This window comes from Prionailurus bengalensis, chromosome B2 (assembly GCF_016509475.1).
Source record: "Prionailurus bengalensis isolate Pbe53 chromosome B2, Fcat_Pben_1.1_paternal_pri, whole genome shotgun sequence".
In the NCBI taxonomy this organism is placed as follows: domain Eukaryota; kingdom Metazoa; phylum Chordata; class Mammalia; order Carnivora; family Felidae; genus Prionailurus; species Prionailurus bengalensis.
Genome location: NC_057349.1, coordinates 64,098,339 through 64,116,275, shown reverse-complemented (window position 1 = coordinate 64,116,275; position 17,937 = coordinate 64,098,339). Strand labels below are relative to the sequence as shown.

Genomic DNA, 17,937 nt, shown 5'->3' with positions numbered 1-17,937 from the left:
TTCCTATTTTTTCTTCTCCTGGGTGTAACTTTCTACTAGTAACTTTAGTTTAAATAAGCATCCATGCTCTTTCTGCTACATTTTTCTCATTCTCTTAACTTCTTTTAAACAAGAAAAATGTATTTCATTGACATTTATATACTTTCCTGTTCCTGTTTTTTGCAAGCTTCAACTGGAAATTTGTTTCTTCTTTGTTCCCCTTTTTACTTTCATCATCTTCTTGTTTATCATGAACAAGCAGAAGTATATCATCTGTCTTTAATTTGGAAACTCCCTACCTTTTTGCAGTTTTCCAGTTTGTTTTCCAGTTCTTTTTTTTTTTTAAGTTTATTTATTTTGAGAGACAGAGAGAGTGAGCCGGGGAGGGGTAGAGAGAGAGGGAGAGAGAGAATGCCAAGCAGGCTCTGTGCTGTAAGCCCAAAGCCTGACATGGGGCTGGAGCCCACAAATCATGAGATCATGACCTGAGCTGAAATCAAGAATCGGACGCTTAACCAACTGAGCTACCCAGGCACCCCTTAGTTTTACAGTTCTTAACAGACTTTATTTCTCTTTCTTCTAGAAACAGAATTTTTCTATAATTTTCTTCTGCTATTACACTTCATACTATGTTCTTCCAGGGTAGTGTTCTAAGAACTTCTCCCAGGGGAGTCTGGGTGGCTCAGTCAATTAAGCGTCTGACTTCAGCTCAGGTCATGATCTCATATCTCATGAGTTCAAGCCCCGCATCGGGCTCTGTGCTGATAGCTCAGAGCCTGGAGACTGCTTCAGATTCTCTCTCTCTCTCTCTCTCTCTCTCTCTCTCTCTCTCCCCCTCCCCTGCTCATGTGCTATCTCTCTCTCTCTCTCTCTCAAATAAAAACATTTAAAAAATTTTAAAAAAAAGGAACTTCTCCCTTTAATGTTGGCTTCTGTTTATGTTTGTTTCTCACTTTTACAAAGTTCTGGTAATCATAATTGTCCAGTGCCCATGTCATCCTCCGGTTTGCTGAAAGAATTTTTCAGAATCTGCACTTCTCTTGAAAGCGTGTGATGGTACTTTGTCTACAGGAACTTTTCTGGACGTGGCTGTGAAAACTCTGTGTTTCTGAGTGATCCAAAGCCTGTGTGTCAGTTTTTATGGATATGGCACTCAAGTCATTGGTTGTTCTCTCTTCTTTAATAAGCTCTTCATATATCAACCTCTGCTCTTATTTAAGAGTGTTCATTGAATTTTCAATGGTTTCCATTATTTCTCTGAGCTTTCAATAAAATTACGTGTAATTTTCACTTCTTTTCACTAATGCTGGAGTCTCTTTACATTATTACGCATTTTGGCCAATTGTTGCTAGATTTTTGCTCTTCCTAGTTTCCTGCCAATAATTTATATTCCAATTCTTCCACTACAATATGCTCAATAATAGTCTCTTTTTTTTTTTTTGGTTGTAGAAAAGACTATCTTTTTCTGCTAATAATTTGATTTAAAAAAATTTTCTGCTTTAAGCATTATCTTAGCTTTCTCATTCCCAGTAGCTTTCAGCTTTCTGTTTTGAAGCTGAGATGATTGAATTCCATTCTGAATTCTTTTCTCTTAGACATGCTGGAGCCACTCTAGCCAGGTGGGCCTAGGGGTTCGCACAGGGGACACTTCATAGAAGGAACAGACTGTTCCCTGCATGTGTAGCCAGGCCTGTGGCTGCACCGTACCTTAATTTCTTCTTCCATAAAATGAGGTAATACAGTATCTACCTCTTAAGGCTGTTAGAATGGAGAACTTAGTATACGTAAATTCAAGATAGTTTATACCTCAGATTATTATTAATTCCTCAAGTCAGTGTTTTGTATGTTGGCCTTGCTCGTTCTCTTTAATGCTGGTGGTATTCCTCACATGTCTCCTTATCCTAGGATGTCTAGTCATGCTTTAAAAAGGTTTGGATCACTAGAATTTCTTCTGCTATTGTTTGAATAGGATGATTTTCCTCATGGTGTCACTAATAGGAAGAGATTTGATGGAGAATTCTATGCATATTCGTGGCCCAGGCACATTCCTCTATAAGCCTTCATGTTAGTTGGTGGTGAGTAGGAGCTAAATGTCAGTCTGTAGATCCCCAAATTTGGTTGGCTTTCATACATATCCTATCTTTGTATAGACTTCCAGTTAATATGGCATTAAAAGGGACTGGTGATGATATCCTAGAGTGGTGGATATTATGAAACAAATGTATAAAATACAAATAAAATGTTTATAAGAAGTTCTGTGCTTGATAAAAGAGAAGAATCCATGGCTTAATTATAAGTGCAATGCTTTTATCACTTCAAAATGATGTCCTAAGTTCCTTTTTTTTTTACTTGAAAGTGACATGCAGTTTACTCTCTAGAATTGAGGGTAATTATAGAATCACTGTAATTTTTGTTTTTTTGTAGAATTTTCTGTAGAATGCCAGAATTGCTTGTGATTTAGTGTAAATTCTTTAATTTTGTTGATTCAAAAATAGGACAATAACTTCAAAATATTACCCCCCCACCAACAAGGTAATGGTGTGTATCTGGGACACCTGCAAACTCTTGAACCCAGGAGAGGAAAATGAGGAACAAAGGAGGAAATATTCTTCAGTAAAAAAGCTCTATGAGCCACTAGTGGAGTGAGTTGTCTGAGGTTGTGGTCAATACTCTGACTGTTTCTCTGCTGAATTAGATTTCATAACTTCCTATGATGTCATCTGTTCTTTTCTCTCTGGCTTGAATTAGGACCTCCCTTACAGCTGCCAAGTCAGTTTCCTTTACACCAATTTATAATCAAGTATTTCTACTAAAGTTTTGTGAATAAAGCACTGAATGAGAAGGCAGGATAAATAGATTTCTTAGGCCCATTTTCCTTCTTGCTATCTGACTTTAGAAACCAGTGTTCAATGGACCCTGTATTTCTAAACAATTCCCATTCCTGGAAGGTAGAAAGAGCTTCCTTAAATAGTAATGAGTTCTTTGTCTTTGAAAGTATTCCAGAAGACACTTGAAAACCACTTCTTAAGACTCTTGTGGAATGTTTATGTAATAAGATTGGATTCAATGGCCCTAAAAAGTCTCTCTGAACCCTAAGACTCAATGACTTTCTGCTTTAGTTCTATGGAAAAGAGGCAGGTAGGAAATAAGGAAGAGAACTAGCTTATTTATTCAGACTTCCGTGGATTTCAGCCTTGGTTTCTAGAGTTGCTCCAGTCTTCCTAAGGTTGTTCTTTACCTGTCTATTCTGACTCCATATGTAGATACACAGTTTTTTTAATATCTTTCCATTCTTTTTCAGCATGTCTGTATAGGTATCCTTAAATCAAAGGTAAATGCATCCCGTTAGTTGAAGAGATGGTCAATCAATGCAAGCACAAGATTTCTTTGAATATTATTCTTTAGTTTTTTAATTAAAAAATTTTTTTAATGTTTATTTATTTTTGAGAGACAGAGTATGAGCAGGGGAGGGGCATAGAGAGAAGGAGACACAGAATCCAAAGCAGGGTCCAGGCTCTGAGCTGTCAGCACAGAGCCTGATGCGGGACTCGAACTCTTGAACCCTCGAACCATGAGATCATGACCCGAGCCAAAGTCAGACACTAAACCGACTGAGCCACCCAGGAGCCCCTATTATTCCTTATTTTAAAAGTACATGGAAACTTAAAATTATATATCATATATCTGTTTCTCTTTTAAAATTTTTTAATGTTTATTTATTTTTGAGAGAGTGAGAGAGAGAGAGACAGAGTGTGAGCGGGAGAGGGGCAGAGATAGAGGGAGACACAGAATCCAAGCAGGCTCCAGGCTCTGAACTGTCAGCACAGAGCCAGATGCAGGACTCGAACTCACGAACCATAAGATCATAACCTGAGCTGAAGTTGGATGCTTAACTGAGCCAACCCGGCGCTCCTCTCTTTCTCTTTTAATACAAAATAATACTTTAAGTCACCAACTGTTGGAGGCAAGGAGGTAAAATGTGACCCAATCCATCTGGGAAGATATGCCTCTGATTTCTTCACATGACAAGGCATATCACTCCTGCTTAAGAAACTCAGATCAACACATGGACTGGCAGGCACTCTGGAGGCAGGTTTATTATCCATGATCTCACAACCCTTGGGACCTGTTTCTGCAAGGCCTCCCTTCCCCACTCCAACATGGAAGGGGAATCATACTCTGGAGGAGGATTGTGTGCTAAACACCCCCTTTTAAATCATTCATGCTTCTCTTTCCATTTGACTCTGAACCATTTACAATGACATATTTTAGTAGAATTATTTCAGAACCTGTCTTCACTCAATCTGAATGTGCCTCAGTTAACTAATAAAATCCTTGCCCCTGAAAAAAGGGTGTATTGTGTGTTACATTTTGCTACATTTCATGATGTGTCTTTGGAGAAGAAGTGTGCATTTTATATAATTTGTCAAGGACTGGTTCAAAATGTGTAACATCATCAATCTCACTGACAACATCTTTAATGACTTCACTCTGTAGTCAGAATTTTGCCAAACGCGAGCTAGGACTCAGACTACCCCACACCTGCTCCATACCTATTGTTTTAGCTGTATCATCTGTTGAAAAGACAACCAAGTTTAAGAAAAGAATTCATCCATGAAGCATTTCTTCTCTAATTAAGTCAACAGATGTTTGAAGTCTATACCTGGGGAATTTATTACTTCAGTTTTAAAAAGTAAGAGGAATTCACATATCTACCTTCACAATATGTTTGTTTGATCAATGTAGCCAGGCTGGTAATGACTGAAAATAGTCAAGAATTTGTGATGGCTGTCATTTTCAACAATTTGAATGGCATTTTCCAAAAGTGCTTTCAATGGCATTATCATCCAGATTTCATTGCTCCATGGCAGGAAATCTGATCTTCCTTTCATGGTTGGAGAGCTGACCTGGCTGACACAGGCTCAAGGAACTTGGGCAGATGGCAGGAAGTGGCTTTCAGGGCCTCTGTGGTTGTATGGAGGCAAAGAACAAATATTAAAGTCGAAGATCATACTCAGAAATGCAGAGCTAAAACAGTCATAGAAGAAGGCAAGAAGAGCCCCAGGCAGGAAACAGTTAACTGGTGCAGGCTGTGAGTCAAAGAGCCAGTGAAAAGGAAAACAAGGATCCTCCACTAGAAAGAGGCAAGCAAGATGGCTGACAAGCAGCCAAAAGATGAGCACTTGTTGCCTTCTGAATATATGAAGCCAGGGCAGAAGGGACACCCATTGACCTTTCTAGGTTTCAATTTATCTGTTTCCTCTCTCCCTGCCTAAGAAGAGTGTGGAAAAGATCCATGTTGATCTTGTAGGTAAAGTCAAATTACCATTATTATTATTATTATTATCCAAATCCATGAAACAATTGAAAAATATATGGAAAGATAACCTAAATAAAAAAGAAAGAATAGAAAAAACCATCTATATGGTAAGAATATTTTGTTGTTGTTGCAGAACAAAATAGGACAAAGCATTTTGGTGTTTATTTTCCTTAAATTCAGTCTGTTCTTGTTAGTTTCTAACCAAAGTATTTAATTAGCATCTCTGATTGCCAAACATTTGTTATAGTTATAATTTGTAAACGAGTTATCTATTGTTGTTACTGTGGCAAGTTCTGGTAAAGTCACAGATCAAAATTTATATAACTAGGAAAAATCCCGACATGAAAGAATTGGATTTTTTTTTAACATACCATGTCTCAAATTATCTACCTACTTTGACAGCTTTAGTGTCTTGATTAAATATTTTATGATGATACTACTTACGATAAAATGTAAAAGCTAATTTATACTGACATCCCTTTATGTAAAAGGTTCCCAGACTGATTTATTACCAGGTTGAAGCATGTTAGTGAATACAACCATGTCTAAAGTAAAGACACTTTGCAATTTTCTTCCACACTCCTAGTTAAGCAACTTCAACTAAACAATTTATATGAAAAACAGGGTCTTTAATTTTACAAGATTCTAGTTTATCTTCCTATGATATCTTCTTTAGTTTCATTCTTCAATTCAATTTAGTACCTGCTATGTTATGTTCTAAGTAATGAATTTGGAACACTATGCTCAATTATAATTCATTTTACTACCTGTACATGTGAGGAAGCTTAATGTGAAAGATTCAAACTTAGTTCTTCTCAGACTTGAATTCTTACCTTATACTTAACAGAAAAGTAGTTAATCAGTTGCCAGATTAACAGTATGTTTTCCCAGTTTTCTAATTCCCTCTCATCATTTTGTCTTTTGGTAAATTTATTATTTTATGTCATTCTGAAAGGATTTTGAGGAAAGTGTATATGCATGTGTCTTCGTGCTATATAGTATATATATACTACATATCAAAAAATATATAGTTTTGGTTTGGATAAGAGATGGTTAAGGGACTACTTCTGATTCTTGATTTACAATTACACAGGACTATTTATCAATACAACTAATGAAATAAAGCACTATAATTATAATCTAATCTATGAATATAGAAAATCTGGATAGTGATAGATGAGTATTATTCCTAAGGTTTAAAATTATTTTTATCAGTAAATGGATTTCAAGGGTTATCACAGAAGAAATAAATGGCGCGGATTTTCTATGGGTAACAGTTTGTGTTACGGGAGCATTAGAGGTATTGTAGAGAAGATGAAACCAAGAGAACTCTAGAAATAGGACAAAGAAGAAGCAGGCACACCCCAAGGAAGCAAGTGCACATGGTACACTGTAGGATCTTATGGGACAGTTCATGATAGAGGAGGTGGCAGCCACAGTGGCATAATGGGAAAGAAAGATGTCTTTGGTAACAGCATTTTGGTGGGAGGGAACAGGAGAAAATAGAGAAAAGAGTAAGGACAAAGGGAGACCAGATGCTGATAGTATTGAGCCAGAAACCAAAATATGTCATGGACCCAAATATTAGCAGCAAAAACCTAGTAAAATGGGAAAATGATAACACAAATAAAACCAATATAATATAACTTATTTTCATCAATGTAGTGTACTTACATTTTATTTCATTTGAGATGAATTATTCAAAGGAGGAGTTATTTACAATAAGACTCATAAAACAGTACCTAAAGTGGTAGAGGGAAGCCTACAATAAGAGTCCACAGGGTGGCTATGTTTGAGCATAAAACCTGGAGTTTTCTCCTAGCCATGATAAGGATGGAAACTTAATTACATTTAATGAGTGTTTTATAATTTATAATGTAAAATAATCACCTATAAATGTTTGGGGGATAAAAGTTTCCTGGGAGAAACCTGTCTCCTGTGTGACAATAGCAGGAATAGAATATCAAAAACAACATCGATATTGGTTTCACAATGAATAGCTAAATTTACGTGGTTAGTTTTGAAAGTAACCCAAGATAAAAATCCATGGCCAACAACTGAGAGACAGTTCTACAAAAGCAATGACATGTCACTGTCTGAAAATGTAGCCTTCTTATGATCTAACTTGATCCAAGAACATTGGTTCATATTTAGCGAGTGTTTGTGCTGGCTTGGGGACACACTTGTGAACAAAATAGTCATAGTCCCGGCCTTCATGGCGCTTACAGTTTGTACAGGAGTCATAAAATAAAGTAAAAAAGATACAAAAATAAAATAGTTACAAATTGTGATAGCAGTGTTAATTTTCTTCTTAGACCTATCAAGAGTTAAAGGGGTGGAGGATGTCCTCTTCTTTCCATCTAGTGTCAGGGAAAACCTTTTTAAGGAAAAGACATTAGGAGAATTTGGAGTATATACAGTAGTGAATAGATGCATAACCCGAGACAATCTGTCTTAACCACCTCTCTACCAGAGTTTCAGCATGCACCATTTAAGCACATATTGTTTAAGAGTATGTGCTCTAGGCAATTGACCTGGATTACAGGCATTCCGTATGGCTGATTAAGGAAATTCCATAAATTTTAGAAAACAATAAGCTGATAAGATAGTATCCTACTATAAAACTTAATAAGCTTAATGTTTTAGCTCAAGTAAAAGTGCTATAGACTGAATTGTGTCCCCACAAAATTCACATATTGAAGCTCTAACTCCTAATATGATGGTATTTGGAGATGTGACTCTTGGTGAGTAATCAAGTTTAGATGAGGTCACAAGGGTGTGTGGCCGCTTGATATGATTAGTGCCCTTATAAGAAGAGATGTGAGAGAGCTTCCTCTAATCCCACCCCATGTGAAACAGTGAGGAGGCAGCCATCTGCAAGACAGAAAAAAGGCCCTCACCAGAGAATTCAGGAAACGAAATCAGCCAGCTCCTCAGTCTTGGACTTGCTAGCCTCCAGAACTGTGAGAAATAAATTCCTGCTGTTTAAGCCATCCAGTCATGATATTTTGTTATAGCAGTCTGAGCCGACTAATACAGAGATGAGGCAGAAGAAATAGTAGAATTTAGATAGGAGAGTCATAAGATATGAAAGAAATACAGATGCTAGATGTTTATTTTAAATCCTAATTGTGCTGACAAAAGTATAGTGAGTTCCAGTCTTTCTTTGATACTCAGAGGCATCCTCTGGATCTCAGAATTGATTATAGCTGCTTTCCGTGGACAGTCTGGTTCTTACAAGCCCCTACATTTCACTAAAAGGGTCTTGCCTACCAAGATTAGGGGATTAAGTCAATCCAACTGCACATGAGTAACTAATAATTCTCATTTGTTTAATAATGCAATACTGAAGTATTTTTAAAAATTAGTTCCATTGTATTTAAAAAATTGCATAAAAAATTAACTCTTCAACCTCTTTTTCCAAAGCCTACCAATGGTAAAGAGTTTCTTGTATATAATTCAAGATATACTTAATGTACATATAAGTATTGATATTGTATTACACACACTCAAATCCAAATGGCAGAATTGTGCAAATAATATGCCACCTTTTCTTTCAGTTAGCCATATACCTTGGAGGTCATATAGTACATTTTGTGTATCTTAATATAATCTGTTCCTAATTAACGTTTCTGTTTTCCCAATTTTTGCTATTACTAATGGTGCCAAAATGAACATCCTGTATAAATACTTTTATGCATGTGTGTGAGTATATCTGGAGGATAAGTTTTTTCATATATTTCTCAATCATATTTCAATTTTAACAACCATAATAAGGATGATGTATTAGACTTCCCATTTAAGCAAATACCAAATTGCCTTCCCAAAGAGGAAATACCCATTTATACTCCCACCAATTATAAGCAAAAATGACTATGTGTCAAACTATGCTATAAATTCTTAACTTATAACAACCTCAGGAGGAGGTATGATTATTATTTCCAACTTAAAACTGAGTTAACTGAGGCACAGGTAGATTGAGTAGCTTGACAAAAGCCAGACAGAAGTGACTAAATGGAAAGCTGGGTTCAACATTCCACCCTCTTACCCATTATACTATATGGCCTTCCTGAGTTTCAGTACTAGCTCTCATACTTAAAGCTGATGGCCTTGGCCAAGTTATTTACCTCCCATCTGTAATTTCCTTATATGTAAAATGATAAGCTGTGTGGGAAAATGTGAGGGAAAACTGAGATAGTGGAAGGAAAATCCCATGCACAAAGCACTAAACAAACATAAATGCTTTGCCTCCCTGTTGAGATAATATATGAATCACAGGGATGAATAAACCATTGCCCTGGCTGATCCTTTTCAATGACACAAATTAAAGAAGCGACTGTGACCCCTTTAAAAAAAATTTTTTTAAGGTTTCATTTTTATTTTTGAGAAAGAGGGGGATGGAGAGGGGCAGAGAGAGAGGAAGACACAGAATCCAAAGCAGGTTCCAGGCTCTGAGCTGTCAGCACAGAGCCGACATGGGGCTCAAACCCATGAACCATGAGATCATGACCTGAGCCGAAGTCACTCAACCGACTGAGACATCCAGGTGCCCCGCAACTATGACCCTTTTGAAATACTGTGGCAATAAAGCCAAGAGACATGAGAATTTGTGGTGTAACTCCCCTCCCCATCTTTCTTGTACAGTCTTTAATTCTGATTGATTTAGTCTTGGTCCAACTTCCTCACAGTGTTTATATAGATTCTGAGTCCCTAGAAACCAGTCTAAGAAGTAGGAGTCATTTTAACCTGCTGGAACTGGTTTCCCCACCTATTCAGGAGACTGCTCAAAGTTCTCTTTACTATCATCATCAGTCTTTGGCTAATAAGTTGAGAGCAAGTGTCAACCTGGGAAGAATTAAACGGAACGTATTTGTGTTCAGCTGTAGAGTATGTTGTCACTTAGAATATACAATGACGGGGAGAAAACTTTGTACTGCTAAATGAGACCTGTGCGTTAAAATATTTTCACATACTGTAGTTTCCTTTAATATGATAAAGTAGTTGAGTCAGTAGTTATTGAAGAGTTCTTCTCTTGGGAATGGGCCTTGGGAGTAAGTAATTCCAAGAGAGGTCCTTACCTGTTTCCCACATAAGCAGTTCAGAAGCCGAAACCCCACTGCTGTTGTGCACAGGGGCTAAGATGGTAGCAGAGCGGGAGCTGAGGCTACCGTGACTCAACCATAGTCACTTCTGGCTGATTCCTTAAGATCCAACCTATTCTCTTGTTTGTCCTATAGGGGCTTGGCTGAGATAAAGATTGGTAAAGCTGTGTTGCTAGAAACTGCTATTCATTCCAATATAGCCTTGAATGGACCTTCTATTTAGGTTCCACAGTCCAGAGACTGCAGCCGGGGATGACTCATGTACTTCTTCCCTCCAAATGTGTTCCCTTCGCAGTATGGAGGATATCTATATATAACCTCACACTGTGGCCTGTCTCCTCATCTCTGAGTGACTAGTAGAGCTCAGGAAAATAGGCTCAAAATGGGAAGCAGGACATTTAGACATGGCTGAGTTGACATAATGGTTTTGATGTGACTCAGAAAACTCACAACCACATAAAAATGTCAAAATAAAAAAAATCACTGTTTTTTACAACCAGGTTATAAAACAACAAACACCCTGACAATTATACTAACTTTGTGCTTCACTTCACCTCTCCCTCTTACCTGATCCATTACCTTAGATCTGTGAGCCCTGATGCTGTGCTCAGCTCTCCCATCCACGCTGTGTTGCCTACCCGAATCCCTTGACTCCATAGTGCTAACCAGCAATGGTGTGAGTCCCAGATCCTTTCATTTTTTCCACAAGTATTTATTAAGGGCCAGGCACTATTCAAAACACTGGAGTGAATGTGCTTTTTCCTCTGTCCTTCTTTTTTTTTTTTTTCTGCAGAGTCCATAATTATTTTCCATGGAAAATTTAATCTTTTGTCTTTCTGAGTAATATAGGTCTCATTTCAAAATAGACAAGTCACAATGTCATATAGTACCAGAAAGTGCTTCTGCTAATAGAAAGGATTTCCATATGATATAATTTAGGAAAGAAATAACTGCAGTTTGGCAAAAAATATTTTAAACAATCCAATGGACAAAAGGTTCTGTTCATCCCATTTAGTACTACCATTTTTGCACATTTATAAAAATGTTTCAGAGACTTACACAAAGAATACATACCTCTGAATGTCCTCCAAATTTGGTAAATCTGGATATTTTACCATCACCTGTTTTAGCTTAAGAAAAATACAATGTACTTCTTTATTTTAAAATTGTATCTACTCTGGTCACAATAGAACAGTTAGTTCCTGCTTTAATGTACCCCCTGGATCCAATACATAGCAAAAGTATATAAAGATATAAAAGGAAACACCTAAAACACAGGTTCAAAACCTGTTAAGCATTGCTGTGTACAGAAATAGAAGAAAAACGCAGAGCCGGGTAGATCCGAGGTCACAGGCATGCTGGGCTCTAGTCCTGAAGCAGGCAGTGGCCGCTGGCAGTTCAGTGAAGGCAAACTGAAGGTGTTCCGTGGAAATCCGAAGACTGGAGCCAGGTTTGAAAACAGGAGCAAGGTGAGGCTCCTTCTGGTGAACGGAGGTTGGAAGTATGCAGCCCCCCACTACCTGGGGTGATGACTGTAGACTGCTTCAAAAGCAGGAGGACCAAACACTCCATGCACCTAAGGAACTGGGCCAAATGCCCATGGCCAGAGACCTGATGGTCCTGTCCCTACTGAGACCACAGGCAGGTGTTCTGCAATTGTGTACAGTATCTGGGTTAAAGCTGAGGTTCAGGAAGTTGAGAGAACAAAGCTCCAAAACCACTGGACAGAGAAGTGTGAGGAAAAAGGAGAAAGAGGGATGGATATCTCATTCAAAATGAGGCTGTAAAACAAAATTTCAAAACAAGGAGAATTCTAATGCTATGAATGTGACCTAGCCAAAAATCAACAATTGTAACAAAATTTCATTCCAGGTGAAATTTTATGAAACTATCCAGCCAAAGCTTTAGAAAACACATGCTTCAAATGCTTAAGGATTAAAATGAAAATTTTATATATATATATATAATAATTATATATATATAATAATTATATATATATAATGTAAAAAATTATATAAAGACAGTAAAAAACCAGAATGAAACAAGTCAGATAAGTTAAAAGTAGAAGGACTAGACATTGGAAATTAAAAATCTATTGATTGAAATAAAAATTCTAAGCATTTGGTAAACTTTGGAACAATAAAAGAGAAAATAATAAATTGGAAAGTATTACTGAGGATTCACCAAGATCACAGCATAAGGAATAAAATCTGAAAAAAATGTTAAATGATGTAATTATCAGCAGCATTCCTTTTAACTCTCGAATGCGCCCTAATTTAGACCAAAAAATATATTTTAAGAAATATATAGGATAGACTAAAAGGCAAATAAGACTTCCAAAAGGAAATAATAGAATCACAAAAACGTAAGAAAGAGAAAAAAATTAAGAATTTTTGAAAATTGAATAAAGACATGCATCCTCAAATTGAAAGTGAACTCTAAGAACCAAGAAGGATTATTGAAAACATATTCACACTTAGACCCATCATAGTTAAACTAGGAAAAATCAAGAATTAAGAGACACTTGTGTCAGGTACTGGGAGAAAAGACAGATTACTAAATGGTAATGGTAAAAATGGTAATTAAACATTAAACCAAGCAGATTTCTATCCAGCAACAATAGATGCCGTTAAACAATAGAGAGATAATTTCCATGTAATGAGGGGAACTTTCAATTTAGAATACTATAGTCAGATAACTTGGTGACAAAAAAACCCAAGGTGTTGGAAAATAGATATCAACCCATACTTGATGTGTAGTTAGACTCTTGGGTTCGAGAAGTGGATGAAAATACTAGATAACTTCAGGGGCGCCTGGGTGGCTCAGTAGGTTAAGTGTCTGACTTCGGCTCAGGTCATGATCTCAAGGTGTGTGGATTTGAGCCCCACATCGGTCTCTGTGCTGACAGCTCAAAGCCTGGAGCCTGCTTCAGATCCTATGTCTCGTTCTGTCTCTGCTCCTCCCCCACTTGTGCTCTCTCAAAAATAAGTAAATATAAAAAAAATTTTTTTTAATACTAGTTAACTTCAGATATTTTTAGAAATAAATTATAACTTACCTAACTTTTAAGAGTGCAAAGTTTATTGGCATGGTTTCAGGGTCTAAATTGTATCTACTCTTTTTTCTTTTTAAAAAAATTTTGGCAGTTTTATTTATGAGTCATACCATTTTTTGTGTGTTTTTTGATGTTTCAAGTTTTTAAATTCTAGTTAGTTAACATATAGTGTAATATTAGTTTTGGGAGTAGAATTTAGTGATAGATCATTTATATATATGTATCACCCAGTGCTCATCACAAGTGCCCTCCTCAATACCCATCACCCATTTAGCCCATCCCCCACCACCTCCCCTCTGGCAACACTCAGTTTGTTCTCTATAGTTATAAGTCCCCCTTATGGTTTGTCACCATCTTTTTTTCTCCTACATTCATCTGTTTTGTTTCTTACATTCTACATATGAGTGAAATTATATGGTAATTGTCTTTCTCTGACTGTCCATCCATGTCATTACAAATGGCAAGATTTCATTCTTTTTGATGGCTGAACAATAATCCATTGTGTGTATATACCACAACTTCTTTATCCATTCATTAGCTAATGGACATTTGGGCTGTTTCCATAATTTAGCTACTGTTTATAGTGCTGATATAAACATTGGGGTGCATGTGCCCCTTTGAAACAGTATTTGTGTGTTCTTTGTGTAAGTACCTAATAGTACAATTGCTGGGTCACAGGGTAGTTCTATTTTTAACTTTTTGAGGAATCTCCCCAGTGTTTTCCGGAGTGGCTGCACCAGTTTGCATTCCCACCAACGGTGTAAGAGAATTCCCCTTTCTCTATATCCTCACCAACATCTATTGCCTCCTTGTTAATTCTAGCCATTTGGACAGTGTGAGATGGTATCTCATTGTGATTTTGATTTCTATTTTCTTCATGATGAGTGATGTTGAGAATCTTTTCATGTGTCTGTTAGTATCTGGATGTCTTCTTTGGAAAAGTATCTATTCATGTCTTCTGCCCATTTCTTCACTGGATGATTTGTGGGTTTTTTTTTTTTTTGATGTTGAGTTTGATAAATTCTTCATAGATTTCGGATACTAATCCTTCATCAGACATGTCATTTGCAAATATCTTCTCCCATTCTGAATGTTGCCTTTTAGTTTTGTTGATTGGTTCCTTCACTGTGCAGAAGCTTTTTATCTTGATGAAGTCCCAATAGTTCACTTTTGCTTTTGTTTCTCTTTCCTCAGGAGAAGTATCTAGTAAGAAGTTGTTGCAGCCGAGATCAAAGATGTTGCTGCCTGTGTTTCCTTCTAGGATTTTGATGGTTTCCTATCTCACATTTAGGTCTTTCATCCATTTTGAATTTATTTTTTGTGTGTGGTGTAAGAAAGTGGTCCAGTTTCATTCTTCTGCATGTTGCTGTCCAATTCTCCCAGCACCATCTGTTGAAGATACAGTCTTTTTCCCATTGGATATTCTTTCCTGCTTTGTCAAAGATTAGTTAGCCATACGTTTGTGGGCCCATTTTTGGGTTTTCTATTCTGTTCCATTATCTATGTGTCTGTTTTTGTGTCAGTACCATACAGTCTTGGTAACTACAGCTTTTTAATATAGCTTGAAATGTGGAACTGTGATGCCTCCAGCTTGGTGTTTCTTTTTCAGGATTGCTTTAGCTATTTGGAGTCTTTTGTGGTTCCATACAAATTTTAGGATTGTTTGTTCTAGCTCTGTGAAAAATGCTGGTGGTATTTTTATAGGGATTGCATTAAATGTGTAGATTGTTTTGGGTAGTATAGACATTTTAACAGTGTTTGTTCTTCCAATCCATGAGCATGGAATGTTTTGCCATTTTTTTTGTGTTCTCTTCAGTTTTTTCTCATAAGTTTTTTTTTTATAGTTTTCAGAGTTGTTTTTGGTATAGTTGTGAATGGGATTGATTCCTTGATTTCTCTTTCTGTTGGTTCATTATTGATGTATAGAAATGCAAAAGATTTCTGCACATTGATTTTGTACCCTGTGACTGCTGAATTTGTATCAGTTCAAGCAATTCTTTGGTGGAATCTTTTGGGTCATCTGCAAATAGTAAAAGTTTGACTTGTTCTTTGCTGATTTGAATGCCTTTTATTTTGTTTTATTGTCTGATTGCTGAGGCTACCACTTCCAGTACTTTGTTAACAATGTGACAGTGGACATCCCTGTCTTGTTCCTGACCATAGAGGAAAAGCTCTCAGTTTTTCCCCATTGATGATGATATTACCTGTGGGTCTTTTGTATATGATGTTGAGGTATGTTCCCTCTATCCCTACTTTATTGAGGGTTTTTATCAAGAATCAATCAATGTGATACAATGCATTAATAAAAGAAAGGATAAGAACAATATGATCCTCCCAGTAGATGCAAAAAAGCCGTTGAGAAAGTATTTTTATTAATGCAGTGTATCACGTTGATTGATTTGCAGATATTGAACTATCCTTGCTGCCCAGGAATAAATCCCACTTGATCATGGTGAATGATTCTTTTAATATACTGTTGGATGCAATTTGCTAGTATTTTGTTGAAAATTTTTACATTCATGTTCACAAGACATATTAGCCTGTAATTCTCTTTTTTAGTAGGGTCTTTGTCTGGTTTTGGAATCAAGGTGATGCTGGCCTTATAGAATGAGTTTGGAAGTTTTCCTTCCATTTCTATTTTTTTGAACAGTTTGAGAAGAATAGGTGTTAACTCTTCTTTAAATGTTTGGTAGAATTTCCTTGGGAAGCCATCTGGCCCTGGACTTTTGTTTTTTTGGGGGGAGATTTTTGATTACTGATTCAATTTCTTTACTGGTTATGGGTCTGTTCAAATTTTCTATCCAACCTTGCTGGATAAAGTATTCTTGACTGCATATTTTTCCCATTCAGATATTGAATTTATCATGCCACTCCCTTCTGGCCTGCCAAGTTTCTGTGGATAGGTCTGCTGCTAACATTATTTGTCTTCCCTTGTAAGTTAGAGATTCCTTTTCCCTTGCTGTTTTCAGGATTTTTTCCTTATGTCTGTGTTTTGCAAATTTTACTACAATATGTCATGATGTTATCCTGCTTTTGTTGATTTTTATAGGAGTTATCTGTGCCTCCTGGATTTGAATGTCTGTTTCCTTCCCCAGATTGGGGAGTTTTCAGCTCTAATTTGCTCAAATAAATCTTCTGTCCCCTCTTCCCTCTTTGCTTCTTCTGGGACTCCTATGATACAAATGTTATTATGCTTTATGGAGTTACTCAGTTCCATAAGTCTACATTTATGATCCAATATTTTTCTTTCCCTCTTCCTTTCAGCTTCAATATTTTCCATAATTTTATCTTCTGTATCATGCATTCACTCCCCTGTTTCTTCCATTCTTGTGGTCATTACATCCAGGTGGTTTCACATCTCAGTTATAGAATTTTTTATTTTGGCTTGACTAGTTTTTAGGTCTTTTATCTCTGTAGTAAGGGGTTCCCTGGAGTCTACTGTGCTTTCCTAAAGCCCAGCTAGTATCTTTGATTATTGTTTTAAATTCTGGATCGGGGATATTATTTATATCTGGTTCAATTAGATCCCTGGCCATGATCTTTTATTGTTCTTTCTTTTGGGATGAATTCCTCCATCTTGGCATTTTGTCTAGCTCTCTATCTTCTTCTCTGTATTAGGAAAGCCTGTTATATTTCCTTCTCCTAAGAGTAATGACTTTCCGAAGAAAAGGTCATATATTGTCCAGGTCCTGGCACTTTAGGAAGCATTTCTGGTGTATGCTGTATTTGCTCTGATTCTGTGTTTTGGCTGCTCCTTCCCTCAAGTCAGTCCTCAGTAGAGGACTTTCCTGCAGTGGGGAGTGTTTGGACCTTATTCAGCATGCGGTGAGTTTTAACTAGCTGTGCTCTGTCTGCTTGTTAAAAAAGCCCCAACTCTATTTCTACTGGAGCAGAAGCTTTGCAGCGCTCTGTGGTCAGTAGACTTGTGTGTGCAAGGCCATTTGTGCTGGTCTTCTGTGGAAGGGCCCGCTGCTCTGGTTCTCAGGCATACTTGCCCATGTAAAGAAGCACTTGCAGAGCATGGGGGGGTGGGACTTAGTGTAGGTGGCTCCAGCCTCCACTGTGGGCACTGTGATGCTCACTAAGTCTGTCAGTGCTGGTAGGTGGGGGAGAAAAATGGCGTTAGCCAAGTCTCTCAACTCATAGAGGGGAGTTTATGCTTCCACTGTTCAGGAAGCCCTCACAGAAGAACAAACAATCTCCCCTTTCTCATGTATTCCAGGTATCCCTCAGTTCTCTGCCTTCACCCTGTTTGTATCTGGGCCATCCGCCCACCCAGCAGCACAGTGAACCTGTGTTTTATCTCAGGCACACAAGCTAAGTTTCAAAACTCTGAACTTCAGGGACCTGGCATGGCACAGACCCACGCTAACTCTCTGGGGAGGGTCTTGCTGTGCTGGGGCTGGTGCCAGTTTGTCCAGAAGGGCAGTCACACCAACATGTAGGAGCTTGGAGTTTAGAGTAAAGTGCAGCAAAAAGCT

The 17,937-nt window shown here is 37.3% G+C and overlaps 1 pseudogene; it reads right to left on the bottom strand.

The window, feature by feature from the left end:
- Positions 1–875: 875 nt before the first annotated feature.
- LOC122490481 lies at positions 876–1,448 on the bottom strand (annotated as a pseudogene).
- Positions 1,449–17,937: the final 16,489 nt, after the last annotated feature.